The 17778-nt window shown below is 42.8% G+C and overlaps 1 pseudogene; it reads right to left on the bottom strand.

Moving 5' to 3' along the window:
• The window catches only part of LOC129869581 (coiled-coil domain-containing protein 18-like), a 44227-nt pseudogene that overhangs the window by 23120 nt on the left and 3329 nt on the right, over positions 1–17778 (bottom strand).

Here is a 17778-nt window from a genome sequence, read left to right on the forward strand (position 1 = left end):
CCTTTAAAGAACTCCAGGCCTCAAGAGGGCAGATAACCCAAAAACACGGGTGGAACTAAAAAAATTGACTACTTTTACATGCGCACCTGGCAGATAAGCATGGGTATAAAATGTTTGGGCTTAGCTTTGCTTGGGTCCTCAACATACAAACAGCTCATTGTTCAACCCTAAAGACGCAACTGGTATGTAATGTTTGGAATTATTTATTATGTTGCATCCAGTGCTTAGCACAATTTACATGTTTAACTCTGGTTGGAGTGGTGACTTCTTTTGTTGTGGATATTTTCTGACTGCAGAAGTAATTGCTTGAAGTGCTAGATTGAATTGTTTAAACGTTTACTTTATTCAAAGCCATGCTTTGTTGCTGTGTCATGCATTGTTTATTGTGTAAAATAATGCATGTTCATTCTCTGTTTAAGGTTATCAACCTATTCCTATTCCTTATTCCTCTGTCATTCAACTACTCTATTCAACAAATCAACTGTTTCAACATATTCAACAAATGGCATCAAAACCATAATAAAACACTGGAAAGGAATTGAGTTGTCCCTTTGCATCCTTCACGTGTTGAGCAAGCCGTTTTCAAGTTTGGGCAGAGCTGAAATAATTATAACACCTAGACAACTTGACAGTTGATGTAATGATTAAAGTTTTAGGCTATTTTGGAAAATAAATATGATGGTGCATCTAGTGATGACAGCTCTTTAAAAAAATGTGGTAATTGAAGAACTATGTACAGAAAAGGTTTGCATGTTAACCTGTTAACTAGCTGTAGTTCAATCGAATAAATAAACTCTAAGCTAACACTGAAAAGTACATGTCCTGTAAGAAAAATGCGGTGTGCTTGCTTACTTGTTTTAAAGTACACTATGTATGGTTTAGAAATAAGTTACAGTACTGGTATAGTCTGCCGTAATAATGGTGGTGACTGGATATTGTTGAAAAAGTGGGTAGATGAAAAGATTGGTTGGTTGATAGGATAGCCTGGACATGTGAAAGTTGATTTGGTATCTCTAGCTTGATTGGTTCAAGAGTTACAATTACTGTTCTGTTGGTGGGTAGTTTTGTGGTTGTCGTAAATAGTTGAGGGCAGTAGTTGTGGTTGTGGTTCATTGTGGTCAGTAGTTGTGGTCAGAAGATTTGGTAGTAGTTGCGTGGTTCAGTAGTTGTGGTCAGTGGTTTTGGTAAGTTGGTGTGTGGTTCAGTAGTTGTGGTCAGTCATTTTGCAGTTGTGGTCAGTAGTTGTGGTCAATAGTTTTATGGTTGGTCAGTAGTCATGCTTCAGTAGTTGTGGTTAGTGTCTAAACTACAGTTGTTGCGTGTGAAAACTGAAAGAGCAATGAGAAGTGATCGGGTGAAATATTAAGCTAGTGAACGCAGACAGCTTCGCTCTTTACAGACAGGCAAAATAGTCTGTTTAGTTATTTAGAGCACGGGGCAAGATCCTGAGAAGTAGGACGATGCACTGTTGCCTTGGCTGCCTTGCCCTTTTCACCCTCGTCACTTTTTGCCTGTGCTGCCACGTGCTCTTCTGCGTGTGTTAAGTATCCATAGCAACAGCTCCGTTTGGGCTGCTCAATTATGAAATGAGAGCTAGTTCCTCTAAACATCTGTACCTTTTGATTGGAGATAATTATGTTCCGAGTCCAGATTTGAACAGCAGATAAGTAGACCAAGATGTAGTGCTGAGCGATTAACCAACATCTCGATTTTTCTCCAGATTATTAAACTAATTGATCGACGTCCGTTCAATTACTTGAATTCCATTCATCCATAATCCACTGCGCCAGTTTTTTGGGGGCTCAGGCAAGGTCGTGACTAGTTACCATAGCCACACAGTCATAAACCCCACAGAGATGTATACACTTTTACACCTGCTACGTAGGTTAGATACACACAGACTGCATAGACCGCATGAGAGAGGAATGTACACAAGACACCGGCGAGAAAGAGGGATAGACAGTTCGTGAAAGTATACTTTATCCTCTTTGAAGAACTAGACAGCTCTGCAGCTAGCCTAGCTAAATAGGATGACTAGACAGAACAGTATGGGGAGTAGGCTACAGAGATAATGCTGTCAGGCTGCTACTGACTGAACAGAGATTAAATGACTAAGGCAATGAAAAATGATAAAGTAATCAAGTAAAAACTAAGTAATATACACAACTGAAATGTTGTATTATTTCACAGTAATTTCCTATTGACATCTACCCAATGTGGACCTGGCAGAGACAATGGAATATTTAAATGTTTTGGCAATTGAATGTTCACTATTTTGGGCTTTGGAATTTCCATTAACAAGCTTTTTTTTTATGTCATTATTTCATAATGCATTTAATGTTATGAAAACGTGATAAAATACAGTTCATGCGGTTATTACTAAGACAGCTGTATTGTTAGATTGGTAGCAGATATTTTTGTACCAACATCAGATTTGATTAGCAGAGAAGTAGCTTAATAGTTTAAAAAGTATAAAAGTATCAAGCACAATATTCCAGACCGATATGCATCTTTTAAAGTTTGAATGGCGTTCCTAGCTTTAAAAACGGTGTAGGAGTAGCTTTGTAAATAATAAAAGTCAGAAGAATGTCAGTGATTTAAAGCTGCAATATGTAACTTTTTGGGCGACCCGACCAAATGCACATAGAAATGTGCATTATAGATCTGTCATTCTGTTGAAAGCAAGTCTACAAAGCAGTAGATCTGTTCTACGCGCGCCATTTCTATGCTTCCCATTCTTAAGTTTGATTTTGCGTTTACTTTCAGTTTTGTACAATAGCTTCAAACTTCTGAAAATACAATCTTTTTTTTGTTATGAAAAATATATTTCAAAGCTATTTAGATGGTACAATGATTCTCTACACAATGACTACTTGTTTTGTCGCATAAACTGAAATTAGCCTGACATATTGCACCTTTAAAAAGTGGGGACTCTTGCTTCGCAAGCCCCACTAATAATAATAATTAGGATGATTATATTTCTCCCGTTTCATGTACAAGTGTGTATTAATACACATGTGTGAATTGGAAATGTGTTTTTTTGCATATCCCAACTCCCCCTGAAACACTCTCGGAGAGTGGGGTCACAGCCACATCTTGGCACTCAAATATTTTCAATTGAAACAAAGCATCTGAAAGATAGTTTCATGAAACAATATGAAAGACATGATCCTAGGGATACACATGGAAAATCCCCCAATAAAACTGGCATGATATTAATGTTTTCTTTTCATAATGTATGAACTGGAACTGGAGGGCAGGCAAGGACGTAATGTCGATAGCCTATAGTCTACCTTATAAAAAGACACGTAGCATCAGTTAAACTATGTTACGCAATCTGTATGGGCTGCTGCTGCGTCACAGAAAGTGTGTTTGAAAAACAGCAGCAACAGATTCCCCACAACCGGTGACAATTGCCTCCAAGTGATGTATGACAACCGGGGGTGTGGGGTGTGTTCAGTCTTTGTCCCCTGGAAAATTACTTTAAGCACATAACCTTGGACAACCCTTGACAATAGAACACCACAGAAGCAACACAGCGTTTATCTAATTTTACACAAGTTAAAAACAGAGAACCACGGTCATCATATTTTTGCTTCTTTCCCATTGGCTTGTATTGCAGTCCTTTGGTAATAATTTACACTCTGGTTTGGCTCCAAGTTCCCACACAACCCAGACAGGGTAAGAAGTGCTGGGAATAGGAGCTGAAATAAGTTCAGTGTTTATCAACCCCCAATGAAAATCAAGTCACAAAAGAACTGAGTAAAAGGGGGATACCTAGTCAGTTGTCCAATTGAATGTATTCAACTGAAATGTGTCTTCCGCAATGAACCCAACCACTCTGAATCAGAGGTGCGGGGGGCTGCCATAATCAACATCCACGTCTTCGGCGCCCGCAAAAGCAAAGTAGATAAGTACTTCAAATAATTTGGAAGCAGTACAAATTTTAACGACAGATACAGTAATTATTTTTATAAATAAAAAAGTATTTGGATTCAGCTTTGTCGTCAAGCTTCAAGCTTGAGGTGTTATGGCCCCATTGTTGAAAAGGAGTGAAGTGGGAGGCCAAAGTACCAGGTACCAAATGGAGCCTCGGTAACTAAATGACTTGGGAGAGGGATGAAGGGGCTTCTGCCCAACTCATCTGTAGGAACACAAGATGAGGCCAACGGACAGGACTGTTTGCATTTGGGGCTCTCTCACCTCATCCCTGCTTGCAGTTTCTCCATGTCAACTTTGCGCTGCTCTGCGTTGGCCTGTGAGCATCTCAGCCGGTCTCGTAGCTCCTGCAGGTGGTCCAGTGTGTCCACCAGCTCTCCCTTCACCGTCTTCATCTGGCTCTCCAGCAGCTGGGTGCGGTGGAGGGAGCTCCTCCTGTCCTTCCTGGTGAAACGCACCTTCTCCTCCAGATCCTGGACTGAACCGGACAAGGCCCAGAGAACAACAAGGTTAGAAACAGTCACTCAGAGGGAGAGATAACACCAGATAAAGCCTAGTCCTCGACGAGATTCTGAACGTGCATTTTAAATCAAGGACTCTGCTTAATCTGTGACCTGGAAAGACACAGACGCTCAGACAAAGAAGATGTAAAAGCTGCAATAATACACAGGGATAGCATCAGAACACAGACAGTTACTCACGCTGTAAAGTTAATTGCTATCAAAAGTAGATATTGTTATAAATCAAATTCTATCCTCCTAATTCCTGCTTACAAGCAAAAATTAAAGCAGGAAACACCAGTGACTAGATCAATAAAGAAGAGGTCAGGAGCGGGACTCTAACCCGGAAGCTTATAACAAATCCCGCTATGACCTCCGACAAACCATCAAACAGGCAAAGCGTCAATACAGGATTAAGATCGAGTCGTACTACACCGGCACTGACACTTGTTGGATGTGGCAGGGCCTGCAAACCATTACAGACTACAAAAGGTAAGCACAGCCGAGAGCTGCCCAGTGACACGAGCCTACCGGATGAGCTAAACTACTTCTATGCTCGCTTTGAGGCAAATAACACTGAAACATGCAAGAGAGCACCAGCTGTACCTGAAGAGTGTGATCACGCTCTCTGCAGCCGATGTGAGTAAGACTTAGACAGGTCAACATTCACAAGGCCAGACAGATTACCAGGACGTGTACTGCGAGCACGCTCTGACCAACTAGCAAGTGTCTTCACTTACATTTTCAACCTCTCCCTGTCCGAGTCTGTAATACCAACATGTTTTAAGCAGACCACCATAGTGCCTGTGCCCAAGAACACTAAGGTAACCTGCCTAAATGTCTACTGACCCGTAGCACTCACATCTGTAGCCATGAAATGCTTTGAAAGGCTGGTCATGGCTCACATCAACACCATCATCCCAAAAACCCTAGACCCACTCCAATTTGCATACCGCCCCAACAGATCCACAGATGATGCAGTCTCTATTGCACTCCACACTGCCCTTTCCCACCTGTACAAAAGGAACACCTATGTGAGAATGCTATTCATTGACTACAGCTTTAGTATTCAACACCATAGTGCCCTCCAAGCTCATCAATAAGTTAAGGACCCTGGGACGGATGTCATTAGGTGAATGCACCAATTTGTAAGTCGCTCCGGATAAGAGCGTCTGCTAAATGACTTAAATGTAAATGTAAATGACTAAACACCTCCCTCTGCAACTGGATCCTGAACTTCCTACGGGGCGCCCTCAGGTGGTAAGGGTAGGTAACAACACATCCGCCACACTGATCCTCAACAGGGGCCACCCAGGGGTGCGTGCTCAGCCCCCTCCTGTACTCCCTGATCACTCATGACTGCACGGCCAGGTACGACTCCAAAACCATCATTAAATTTGCCGATGACAACAGTGGTAGGCCTGATCACCGACAACAACGAGACAGCCTAAAAGGGAGGAGGTCAGAGACCTGGCCGTGTGGTGCCAGGACAACAACCTCTCCCTCAACGTGATCAAGACAAAGGAGATGATTGTGGACTACAGGAAAAAGAGGACCGAGCATGCCCCCCATTCTAATCGACGGGGCTGCAGTGGAGCAGGTTGAGAGCTTCAAGTTCCTTGGTGTCCACATCACCAACAAACTAACATGGTCCAAGCAAACCATTACAGTCATGAAGCGGGCACGACAAAACCTATTCCCCCTCAGGAGACTGAAAAGATTTGCCATGGGTCCTCAGATACTCAAAAGGTTGTACAGCTGCACCATCGAGAGCATTCTGACTGGTTGCATCACTGCCTGGTATGGCAACTGCTCTGCCTCCGACCGCAAGGCACTACAGAGGGTAGTGCGAACAGCCCAGTACATCACTGGGGCCAAGCTTCCTGCCATCCAGGACCTCTATACCAGGTGTCAGAGGAAGGCCCTAAAAATTGTCAAAGACTCCAGCCACCCTAGTCATAGACTGTTCTCTCTTCTACCACCCGGCAAGCGGTATCGGAGCGCCAAGTCTAGGTCCAAGATGCTTCTTAACAGCTTCTACCCCCAAGCCATAAGACTACTGAACATCTAGTCAAATGACTACCCAGACTATTCACATTGCCCCTGCCCCCCTCCCCACTCTGTTGTAATCTATGCATAGTCACTTTAATAACTCTACCTACATGTACATACTACCTCAACTAGTCAGTGCCCCTGCACATTGACTCTGTACCGGCACCCCCCTGTATATATAGTTAATTTTTACTGCTTCTCCTTAATTACTTGTTACTTTTATCTCTTATTCTTATCTGTATTTTTTGAAACTGCACTGTCGGTTAAGGGCTTGTTAGTAAGCATTTCACTGTAAGGTCTCCACCTGTTGTATTCGTCGCATGTGACTAATAAAATTTGATTTGAACACAGTTACTTACTCCGTAAAGTTAATTAATATATAAGTATCTACTTTTGATAGCGAGTTGACTATAGAATCATGAGGACCATAATGGAAATTAGCCTGCAGGCTTTATTTTTTTTTATTTTAGATGATTTTTTATGTTGTATGCATCTGGAGCAGCCTAATACTTACCCAATAATTATCCAATAAATTAAATCAATCAAGGGCACATGCACTGTCACATAACTACACTTAGAAAAAAGGGTTCTTCGTTTGTCCCCATAGGATAACATTTTTTGGTTCCCGGTAGAACCCTTTGATGGTGAAAAAGGTTCTACGTACATAGAACCTGTTAGTGGTGTAAGGGTTCCACGTAGAACAGGGATGGGCAATTATTTTGGCTCAAGGGCCACATTGGGATTTCAAAATTCAGGAGAGGGCCACACAGATTTTTTCTCTCAAAATGTTCGTCAAAAGCCATTTGCGGGCCAGAAAAAAAAGCATGTAGGTCCATTCTAATTCTACATACTTTCTATTTAATTTTAGACATCCAAGATTGGCCTGGAGTGCTAATACCAAAATAATTTTGGGTGGGGTTTTAATGGGCTCGCAGGCCGGATCCAAAGTTTGACCACCCCTGACGTAGAACCTTGTATTAGTGAAAAGGTTCTACTTGGAACAAAAAAAAAATCCCTTTCAGAGGGTTCTCCCAACCTATGGACACAATTGAAGAACCCTTTACGGTTCTAGGTACCACCTTCTTCTAAGAGTACATTTGAATCCTTCTTTGATAGTGTATCCATATAACCAAAACAATGCAGTTCTCATGCATTTCAGAGAAGAAGCTCAGTGAATTAAAGTAAGGATATTGATACAGACCCATATTGTCTCGGTTGTCCCGCCCTTTACTTTCCGTACCAGACTCTGTCTTCTTGTAGAGCTTTCCTCTAGTCTCGGCTAGCATCTTCTCCATCTTAGAGAGCTGTAAGGCCTTGGTGTCGCTGTCTCTCCGTATAAGCAGCATCTGCTGCTCTCGCTCACTCAGCTCTCCCTGAACCTTATTCATGTCCTCTGACAACTGCCTGCAGGACAGGACACAGACAAACCCTGGCCCTCAACAGGAGCACAAGGCTACTAGGCACGCTATGTCTGTAAACTGTCACCCTAAAGTTGCTTGCACTGATTACAATGATAATTGGCAACGCAGAAACCAAGTGAGTATAACAAAAGGTTTGGGATGTCTGGAGAAGTATAAAAGTGATATTCTGCATGTCCTGGTTCCCTGGCCTGTACTGAGCTGGTCAGGATGGAACAACTCTAAGCTTTCCCTTCTACTGGTCTATAGTGTGTTTGTTCTCTGGTTGATCTTTTGGGGATGGGCTATCTAGACTGCTTATATACCCCTAACAGAGAGCACAGTCGCCAAACAACAAATACTGAGTACCGAGCGTTATAATCAGACAAGTCATAAGACTGGCTTCACAAGCCCTGCAGCTAACTGACATTATACACTCAACCAGACATTAGGCTCAATGTTGAAGGAGAACATTTAACTGCAGGCATGCAGGAGACTTTGCTTCATTTGACTGGTACAATCAGTAACTAGCTTGATTAGTACAAGACAAGACTTATCACTTGGTGAGATGGAAGTCAGATGTTGATAGAACTTCCACCCACCGACTCTTGAATGAAGCTTTACTGTTGGGTCTGAGCATTAGTAAAAAGCTATACTTGGAATTGTAGCTATAATTGTTATTAGCCAGCAGCATACCACCCTGCATACATTTACATTTACATTTAAGTCATTTAGCAGACGCTCTTATCCAGAGCGACTTACAAATTGGTGCATTCACCTTATGACATACCACTGCTGGCTTGCTTCTGAAGCTAAGCAGGGTTGGTCCTGGTCAGTCCCTGGATGGGAGACCAGATGCTGCTGGAAGTGGTATTGGAGGGCCAGTAGGAGGCACTCTTTCCTCTGGTCTAATAAAATATCCCAATGCCCCAGGGCAGTGATTGGGGACACTGCCCTGTGTAGGGTGCCGTCTTTCGGATGGGACGTTAAACGGGTGTCCTGACTCTCTGAGGTCATTAAAGATCCCATGGCACTTATCGTAAGAGTAGGGGTGTTAACCCCGGTGTCCTGGCTTAAAGTCCCAATCTGGCCCTCAAACCATCATGGTCACCTAATAATCCCCAGTTTACAATTGGCTCAATCATCCCCCTCCTCTCCCCTGTAACTATTCCCCAGGTCGTTGCTGCAAATGAGAACGTGTTCTCAGTCAACTTACCTGGTAAAATAACGGTAAAATTACAAAAAATTACAGTATTATAACATTTTCAAGAACAACAAGCAGCCTTGTCTCAGTAGAGTAAATCAAAATGATACATTTAATAGCGGTGGTGTGTGTGCAGTGTTGTAAAGTGCAGTTCTTGGCAGTAGAGTAGTGTAGTATAGAGTAGAGCAGACCAACATGGTCCCCTGGTGCCACTAACTTTTCAGTTGGTGGCACCAGCCCATGACTGGTACAATCAGTAACTAGTTGAATCAAATATTTTTCCCAGTTCACACAATTTAAAACGTTGTAATCATCTTATAAAAGGTAATTCAAAGTGCTTTTAAGAGGTGTAGACTACTGAGATGGTAATAAATACATACATAAATAAATAAACTTGTTTAATCTAACATGTCCATGAAAGAATGCATGATTTAAGATATTCTGCATCCTAATCCAGTGAATGTCATGAATTTTGGTTTGACAAATAAGCTATTGTTGTTACATTTTACTGTTAGAATAGGTCTCCAGAATGTTCTGAATTGTATTTTGTTCAATAGAGACAATCATGCCTACATCTTTACATGTGCACTAATATTCTAGGCTCATTTATTTGGGGCTAATTCACCACCTGAGTACGCAAAATCTCAAAACACATTAGCTTGATCGGTAACACTAAACATAATACCCAATGCTGGCAGCCATGTATTAATCTAACAGTAAATGTCAAGTCCAAAAAACATTGCAGTTGTAGCCTACAGCTCAATTATGCCTATGCAATTGCAATAGCCAATGCGCAATATTTCACACACTCTGTATCAAAGCCATATCAAATATCTTGGTTGAAGAATAGTTGCTATTGAGGTCAAAATTGAGAGTTCAGAAATAAAAATTATACCTACAGAAAGCTGAGAACCTCTGAGCTGGCTTTTCCCCAGCAATCGGATTTTAAAAATCGGAACACTTTTTTTCTCCAGGAGCATTTTGTTCCCTGGGAAAGGAGTGGCTAGCTCATCATAGCCGTAGGCCCCAGCAAAACAGGCACAGCCACAGGGCAGGAATCATGTGGATAATGTACTTTACCGTTTGACCAAATCATGGTTAAATCTTGAGTGAGGTGAAAAACTAATGTGACCAGCAAAAAAAAAAAAAAAGTACCCTAGTGCCTAACTAAAAATTGGTGTCACACTGCCAAGTCAAACACTCAAACGCAAGAGTTTGTCAGTTTTGAACCCTGGTAGAGTACAGTAACATAGATTAGGGTAGAGTCAAGTAGCATAGATTAGAGCCGAGACCACTAAAGACTAGTAGAGGGAGTAAAAAAAAGTCTCACGTGACAGAGTTGGAGAGTTGCAGGGCTTCTCTCTCATGTCTCGCTGCCTGCTGACTAGCCTCCTGCAGTCCCTCTATGGCCTCCTGGGCTCTCTGGTCTCTCCTCTTCAGCTCTTTGAAGGCTAACACCTTCTCTTTCTCCAGGTCCTTCTCCAAGCGTCCCACCTGGAGGAACGCACACACCACAGTGTGGGAATTGAACCCTCAACTCACCTCCAAACCGTGATAATAAAATGGTCTGCTAAACTGTACTGTAAATTTTAACAAATAGTTACTTTTTACCCACTATACCAGGGTTCCCCAACTGGCGGTGGTTTTATTTTGCCCCCCCAAGTTTTCTGAGCATTTTTTAAAATCATTGTTGGACATAAAATACTGTAAAAACACCAGGAAATCAGCTCCAAGTGATTTTAAGTTTGGAAATCTGTTCAAGTATTCCCACGCATAATAGAGACACGTGATCATATACAAATGTAGCAACGTTTGAAATGATTATGTTTTAGTCAAATAATATATCTGTTCTTGTGGTCAAATTGCAGTCTACAAATTATTATGTTCCGGCCCCCCGACCATCCGCTCAAGAAACAAAATCGGCCTGCACTATAGTCACCCCCTGCAAGCCGAAAGTAATCAGTTTGAACACAGGAATCTGTCTAAACAATTAGGCTTTTCAAAACACTCATGAACAGTGAGCAGCAAGCATGCACAGTCAGTTATAAACAGATATGAGCTCAATTTATTAACCCTGCTGGGCCCTTAGAGGAAGTTCAGGCTCGCCCACAAAAGCTGGCTTTGTACATAAAGAACTGTACCAGTTAAAGCAATGTAGAATGTTTCAAAATAGGGACATTTGTATTGCATCTCAAACTCGTACATTAGATTTGACAACTGCAGCTCACGCGCTCTAGTAGTCGATTTGTTCATTCACCGAGTTCAATTAAAGCTGTAATGTTGTATGTACTGCTGTGTTGTATTTAATGTTCAATCTCTGATGCTGCTTTGCTCATTATGTTGTATGTAACTTACAGGCTGTGGAAATAATTTTCCTCTCTGAGGACAGTAAAGTATCTATCTATCTGTCTACCTGCTCAAGTAACAGCGCCTGTCTGTCCTCTAGCTCTGCCACACGGGAGGTGCTCTCCTGCAGCATGGTCTGCTGTCTCTGGACGGTGTGCTGCAGCTGCAAGTTCTGCTCACTGGAGCTCTGACACACCAGAGAGCTACCCCTCATCTCCGCCTGCAGAGCCTCCACCTGGGGACAGAGAACACTGGAACTGCCTGTTTGAACTTGACTAGTCTTCATCCATACACTTCACAAGTTAGAAATATATTTAATTTGTCCAATATCCTAGATTTTTTGGAGTCTCATATCCTTCACATTGTTCCCAAATTCCTCAGTGGCAGTCTGCTCTCCTGTCCACTCCTTATGGAATGGTCATTCCACACATTGTCATGCTCAGCTTGAGAAGAAGTGACAAGGAGTTGGCAAGAGAGCAAAAACAGATCTGGGACCTGACTACAACATCCCACCCACAGATATCACACAATGTGTCTGGAATGTTGTAAGTGTTTCACAGGAAATTAAAGCAAGGTCTTCATGTTCTACTTCTTTAGCGCTCGTCTCCAGCGCTCTCTCGTAGCGTCCCTTCACTCCCTTTATCTGTTGCATACAGTCGCTCAACTCATCCTGGCATGTTGTCAGGGCTGTCTCCAAAAACCTCACCTGCAACAGGACCGATACAGGAAAAAAAGTCTGATTTAGTTGATAACTAAATTGCCATAGCATGTGTTTTCATAAGGACTGACCTTGGTAGTATACTCTGTTGCCTGCACTCTGAGAGCTCTCAAGGCCTCCTGGTCTTGATTGGCTCTCATCTCTGTATCCTAGGAAGTGACAGGATTATAGCACTAGTCAGATTAATACTGAGATGCCCAGCTGTGTCGTTCTGTATCAAACTCAATGTTTGGGTGTGATTTATAAATCTGTGAATATCTACAGTGCATTTGGAAAGTATTCAGACCCCTTGACTTTTTGTTACGTTACATCCTTATTCTAAAATTGACAAAATCGTTTTTCCCCCTCATCAATCTACACACAATACCCCATAATGACAAAACAAAAACAGGATTTTAGAAATATTTGCAAATGTATTCAAAATAAACTGAAACATTACATTTACATAAGTATTCAGACCCTTTTTAGTACTTTGTTGAAGCACATTTGGCAGCGATTACAGCCTTGAGTCTTCTTGGGTATGATGCTACAAGCTTGGCACACCTGTATTTTCTCCCATTCTTCTCTGCAGATCCTCTCAAGCTCTGTCAGGTTGGATGGGGAGAGTCACCGCCCAGCTATTTTCAGGTCTCTCCAGAGATGTTCAATGGGGTTCAAGTTTGGCTCTGGCTGGGCCACTCAAGGACATTCTGAGACTTGACCCGAAGCCACTCCTGCGTTGTCTTGGCTGTGTGCTTAGGGTCGTTGTCCTGTTGGAAAGTGAACCTTCGCTCCAGTCTGAGGTCTGGAGCGCTCTGTAGCAGGTTTTCATCAAGGATCTCTCTGTACTTTGCTCAGTTTATCTTTCCCTCAATCCTGACTAGTCTCCCAGTCGCTGTAGCTGAAAAACATCTGCCACCACCATGCTTCACCATAGGGATGGTGCCAGGTTTCCTGCAGACGTGACACTTGGCATTGAGGCCAAAGAGTTCAATCTTGGTTTCATCAGACCAGACAATCTTGTTTCTCATGGTCTGAGAGTCCTTTAGGTGCCTTTGGGCAAACTCCATGCGGGCTGTAATGTGCCTTTTACTGACGAGTGGCTTCCATCTGGCCACACTACCATAAAGACCTGATTGGTGGAGTGCTGCAGAGATGGTTGCACTTCTGGAAGTTTCTTCCATCTCCACAGAAGAACTCTGGAACTCTGTCAGAGTGACCATTGAGTTCTTGGTCACCTCCCTGACCAAGGCCCTTTCCCCCCCAATTGCTCAGTTTGGCCGGGCAATCAGCTTTAGGAAGTCTTGGTGGTTCCAAACTTCTTCCATTTAAGAATGATGAGGCCACTGTGTTCTTGGGGACCTTCAATGCTGCAGAAATGTTTTGGTACCCTTCCCCAGATATGTGCCTCGACACAATACTGTCTCGGAGCTCTACGGACAATACCTTCGACCTCATGGCTTGGTTTTTGCTCTGACATCCACTGTCAACTGTGTAACCTTATATTAGACAGGTGTGTGCCTTTCCAAATCATGTGCAGTCAATTGAATTTACCACAGGTGGACTCTAATCAAGTTGTAGAAACATGTCAAGGATGATCAATGGAAACAGGACACACCTGAGCTCAATTTCAAGTCTCATAGCACTTGAAAGGGTCTGAATACTTATGTAAAAAACCTGCTTTCGCTTTATCATTACGTGGTATTGTTTAGATTGATGAGGGAAAAATTATATTTAATCTGTTTTAGAATAAGGCTGTAATGTAACAAAATGTGGAAAAAGTCAAGGGGTCTGAATACTTCCCGAATGCACTCTAGGTAAAGGTAATGTGAGGTGTGTTGTGTATGGGCAGACATGCATGCGTGAGCTGGTTGAGGGAGGTCTGAAGTCTCTCTGCTCTGTGCTGGGCCTCCTCTCTCTCATGCTGGGCTGAAGAGAAGCCTTTCTCCAGCTCTGCTTTCTGAGAGTGCAACTGTACAGGACAGGCAGACATAAAATCACATGAAACAGCCAGGAAACAGAAGTATCTTTGCAGGTGCCAAAACATCTACTGTACGTTAAAGCTGAAATTCAGAATAAGGTGAAACTTCACTCTTCACTCCCAGTGCATTTGTTATTGTTTTGTCAATGAAACGGAGTAGAGGAGCATCCAGCATCGTGGCAAAATATTTTCACAGTAGATACTCTGCAGTTATATCACAAGTACGATGGGCAATGATGTGCGAAGGAAAACAGTGGTCGTTGTTTGCAGTAACATTACAAACAGACGTGGCAGTTTCACCAAGTATACGGATTCCAGCTTTCATGTATAACTATTCTAAGACGGAAAGTATGTAAAGTTCATGGAATTGCTTATTGTAACCTTGGGTGACTTTTATGAACAGTCAAGTGTGAATAAAGGAATACAATACATGTCTCCTCTCACCATTTTGATTTGATCGTGTAGCTCCTTACGTTGCTCTGAGCCAACTCTCTGAGTCTCCTCCAACTCCTGCTGGAAATCCCTCTTCTTCAAGTCCAGAGTGGTTTTAAAGTGCTGGATACTGCTGCTCTTCTCCTACGTTTCAAACCAGAGACTTCATCAACTAACTAGCCCACTTAAATATAACATAGCCTGTGTGTGTGAAAGGACGTGTATGTGAGTTAAAAGAGAGAACTGGGTATGTCTCAATCAAAAGGCAGGGAGACATCCTTGTGGATTTAGACAGACCCAACATGTATAGTGACAACAAAATTTATTTTCAGTGTGTGTTGAGCACGTCATCATTACCAGCAGGTTCTGCTCCAACTCAGTGGCCTTCTCTACAGCCTGTGAAAGTCCTGCATCTTTCTTCTCCAACTGTTGCTCTGTAGTTGCCAGGCAGACGTTCTTCCTCCTTAACTGCAATACAACACTTCACCTCTAGGGACAGACATCTGTCACATACTGTATACAACAAGTGTTATCTTTCGTTTCAGGCACTGGTTTAAGGCCTTATTGCTCTGATTCTGTGAGGGAGACCCTCACTTATCCTGGTATGTGACATTATGTTCCTCAGATTCCTTTGAGATACAGCCTTCTTCCTTGATTTGAGACCACTCATAATAAAAATGGTGTTACAGTACACTATTCATGTTTCCATCCTTACCTCTCTCTCCAGCTGGTTAATTTGTACTGTCCTCTCCTGCAGCTCTGTATGTAGTTTCTGTAGCTGGAGGTCTCTCTGGTTCATGTTGTTCTGTAGGGCAGTCATCTCCTCCTGGGCCTGCCTTAGTCTCTCCTGCAGGTCCAGGGCTAGAGCTGCCTGCCTGACTCTCTCCTGCTCCACAGAACGCAACACAGGCAGCAGCTGCTGGTACTGCTCCCCTGACACACCGTAGACACAAAAAACAAACAGACCATTTTTGGGGAGGATACAAGCATACTTTGCATTTTTCATGTGTATCCACAATGTTACAGCATGCACGGAAGAGAGATATTGTTAGAGTTTACCTACTCTACTGTATACATGGCCTAGAGATGGGAGATTAGATATGTGCTATACATTGAGTGTACAAAACATTAGGAAGACCTTCCTAATATTGAGTTGCACCCCCTTTTCCCCTCAGAACAGCCTCAATTCGTCAGGGCATGGACTCCACACAATGTCGAAAGCTGACCCATGTTGACTCCAATGCATCCCACAGTTGTGTCAAGTTGGCTGGATGTCCTTTGGGTGGTGGACCATTCTTGATACACACAGGAAACTTGAGTATAAAAAACCCAGCAGCATTGCAGTTCTTGACACAAACCGGTGCGCCTGGCACCTACTACAATACCCTGTTCAAAAGGCACTTGCCCATTCACACTAAATGGAAAACATACGCAATTCATGTCTCAAGGCATAAAAATCCTTCTTTAACCTGTCTCCTCCCCTTCATCTACACTGATTGAAGTGGCTTTAACAAGTGACATCAATAAGGGATCATAGCTTTCACCTGGATTCACCCGTGTCATGGAAAGAGCATGATAGTGTTTAGTACACTCAGTGTATACAGACTACAATACGATGTATAGTATTGAAACGTGAGCTAAGGAAATCACCTGGCTTGAGTTTGGGGACATCACAGAATGGAGCTGGCAGACAAGGCTTAGCACAGAGTGATCCCCCTCCACTCTATAACAAATATTTAGGTGACTTTTACATAACAGTATAGTACATTTTGTCCACCATCATTGTCTGGAACAGAGTTGAGGGTATGCTGAGTTAGCAATAAGCAGGGTGCACTATGGTTTTATGGGGCACATACAGCATATATAGACAATACACAGAGGGTATAGTTTGAGAGTGTAGTAGGGAGTATGGCGCTAGGCTCACCTCTCTAAGATGCAGCAGGCTGAGGATGGCCTCTAGGCTGGCCTGTTCAGCCTGGCTCTGCTGTGCTTCTCTTTGACAGTGCTCCAGTCTCTGCTCCTGGCTGGTAGTGAGGTGGCGTAGGTCCCCACACTCCTTCCTCAACACCTCTATGTCCTTCTCAACTATCTCCCTGTCACTCAGTCTTCTCTTCAGCTCCACAGCCTGGACAGAGGCCTCTACCAGACGAGAACGCAACGTGGCGCTCTCTACACTCACCGCCTTGGCTCTGACCGACTCTTCCTTCAACTGGCTGGTCAGAGAGATTCCCAACTACTATTACGATAGGTATGTCCATCACAGTGGTATTAGTATTTTACTCACTACAACCAATCTCAACCATATCCACATATCATGGTTTTAAGCAAAACTGTCCTTTTTACACTGTCCTCCTCATCACAGATGATTCAAGTGAAGTGTAACCACAGAGATGAATCCATTTGAGTTGAAAACACATTTTCAGAGGTTGATTCAGAAACTAATAAGTAAGATATGACGAGCAGACACTTGAGTACCAACCCGATCAGCTGGTTCATGTCGGTCTTGTCCTGCTCTAGCTGAAGACACCTCCTCTCCCACACCACTCTCTCTTTATCACACTGGATAAGAGCCTCCTTCAGTCTGGCCTCGTTGTCCAACACCTATGGACCACAACACAGCATCCCGTTGCTATACAATCAAAGACTTCAATGTCTAAACATAAGCAGCGCATTTCACCATGTCCTGACAAGCACTTATTCTGAACAAACAGGCTTAAAATACATTTACATAGCTTCACTCGTCATTCATCTTATTCCATACCTTCTTCAGTTTCTCAGACATATTTCCCTTGTAACTCCGGAGAGCCAATGTCTGCCTCTCTGCAGTTATAAGAGCTTCCTTTCTCTGTTGCTCAACTCTTTGGGATGAATGGAAAATACAGTTGAATTCGGAAGTTTACATAAACGTGTTTTAATGACTCCAATCTAAGTGTATCAAACACTCCACAAATGTATTGTTAACAAACTACAGTTTTGGCAAGTCAGGACATCTACTTTGTGCATGACAAGTAATTTTTCCAACAATTGTTTACAGACAGATTATTTCACTTAACTCACTGTATCACAATTCCAGTGGGTCAGAAGTTTACATACACTAAGTTGACTGTGCCTTTAAACAGCTTGGAAAAATCCAGAAAATGACAGCATGGCTTTAGAAGTTTCTGATAGGCTAATTGACGTAATTTGAGTCAATTGGAGGTGTACCTGTGGATGCATTTCAAGGCCTACCT

This window comes from Salvelinus fontinalis, chromosome 14, assembly GCF_029448725.1.
Source record: "Salvelinus fontinalis isolate EN_2023a chromosome 14, ASM2944872v1, whole genome shotgun sequence".
Taxonomy (NCBI): domain Eukaryota; kingdom Metazoa; phylum Chordata; class Actinopteri; order Salmoniformes; family Salmonidae; genus Salvelinus; species Salvelinus fontinalis.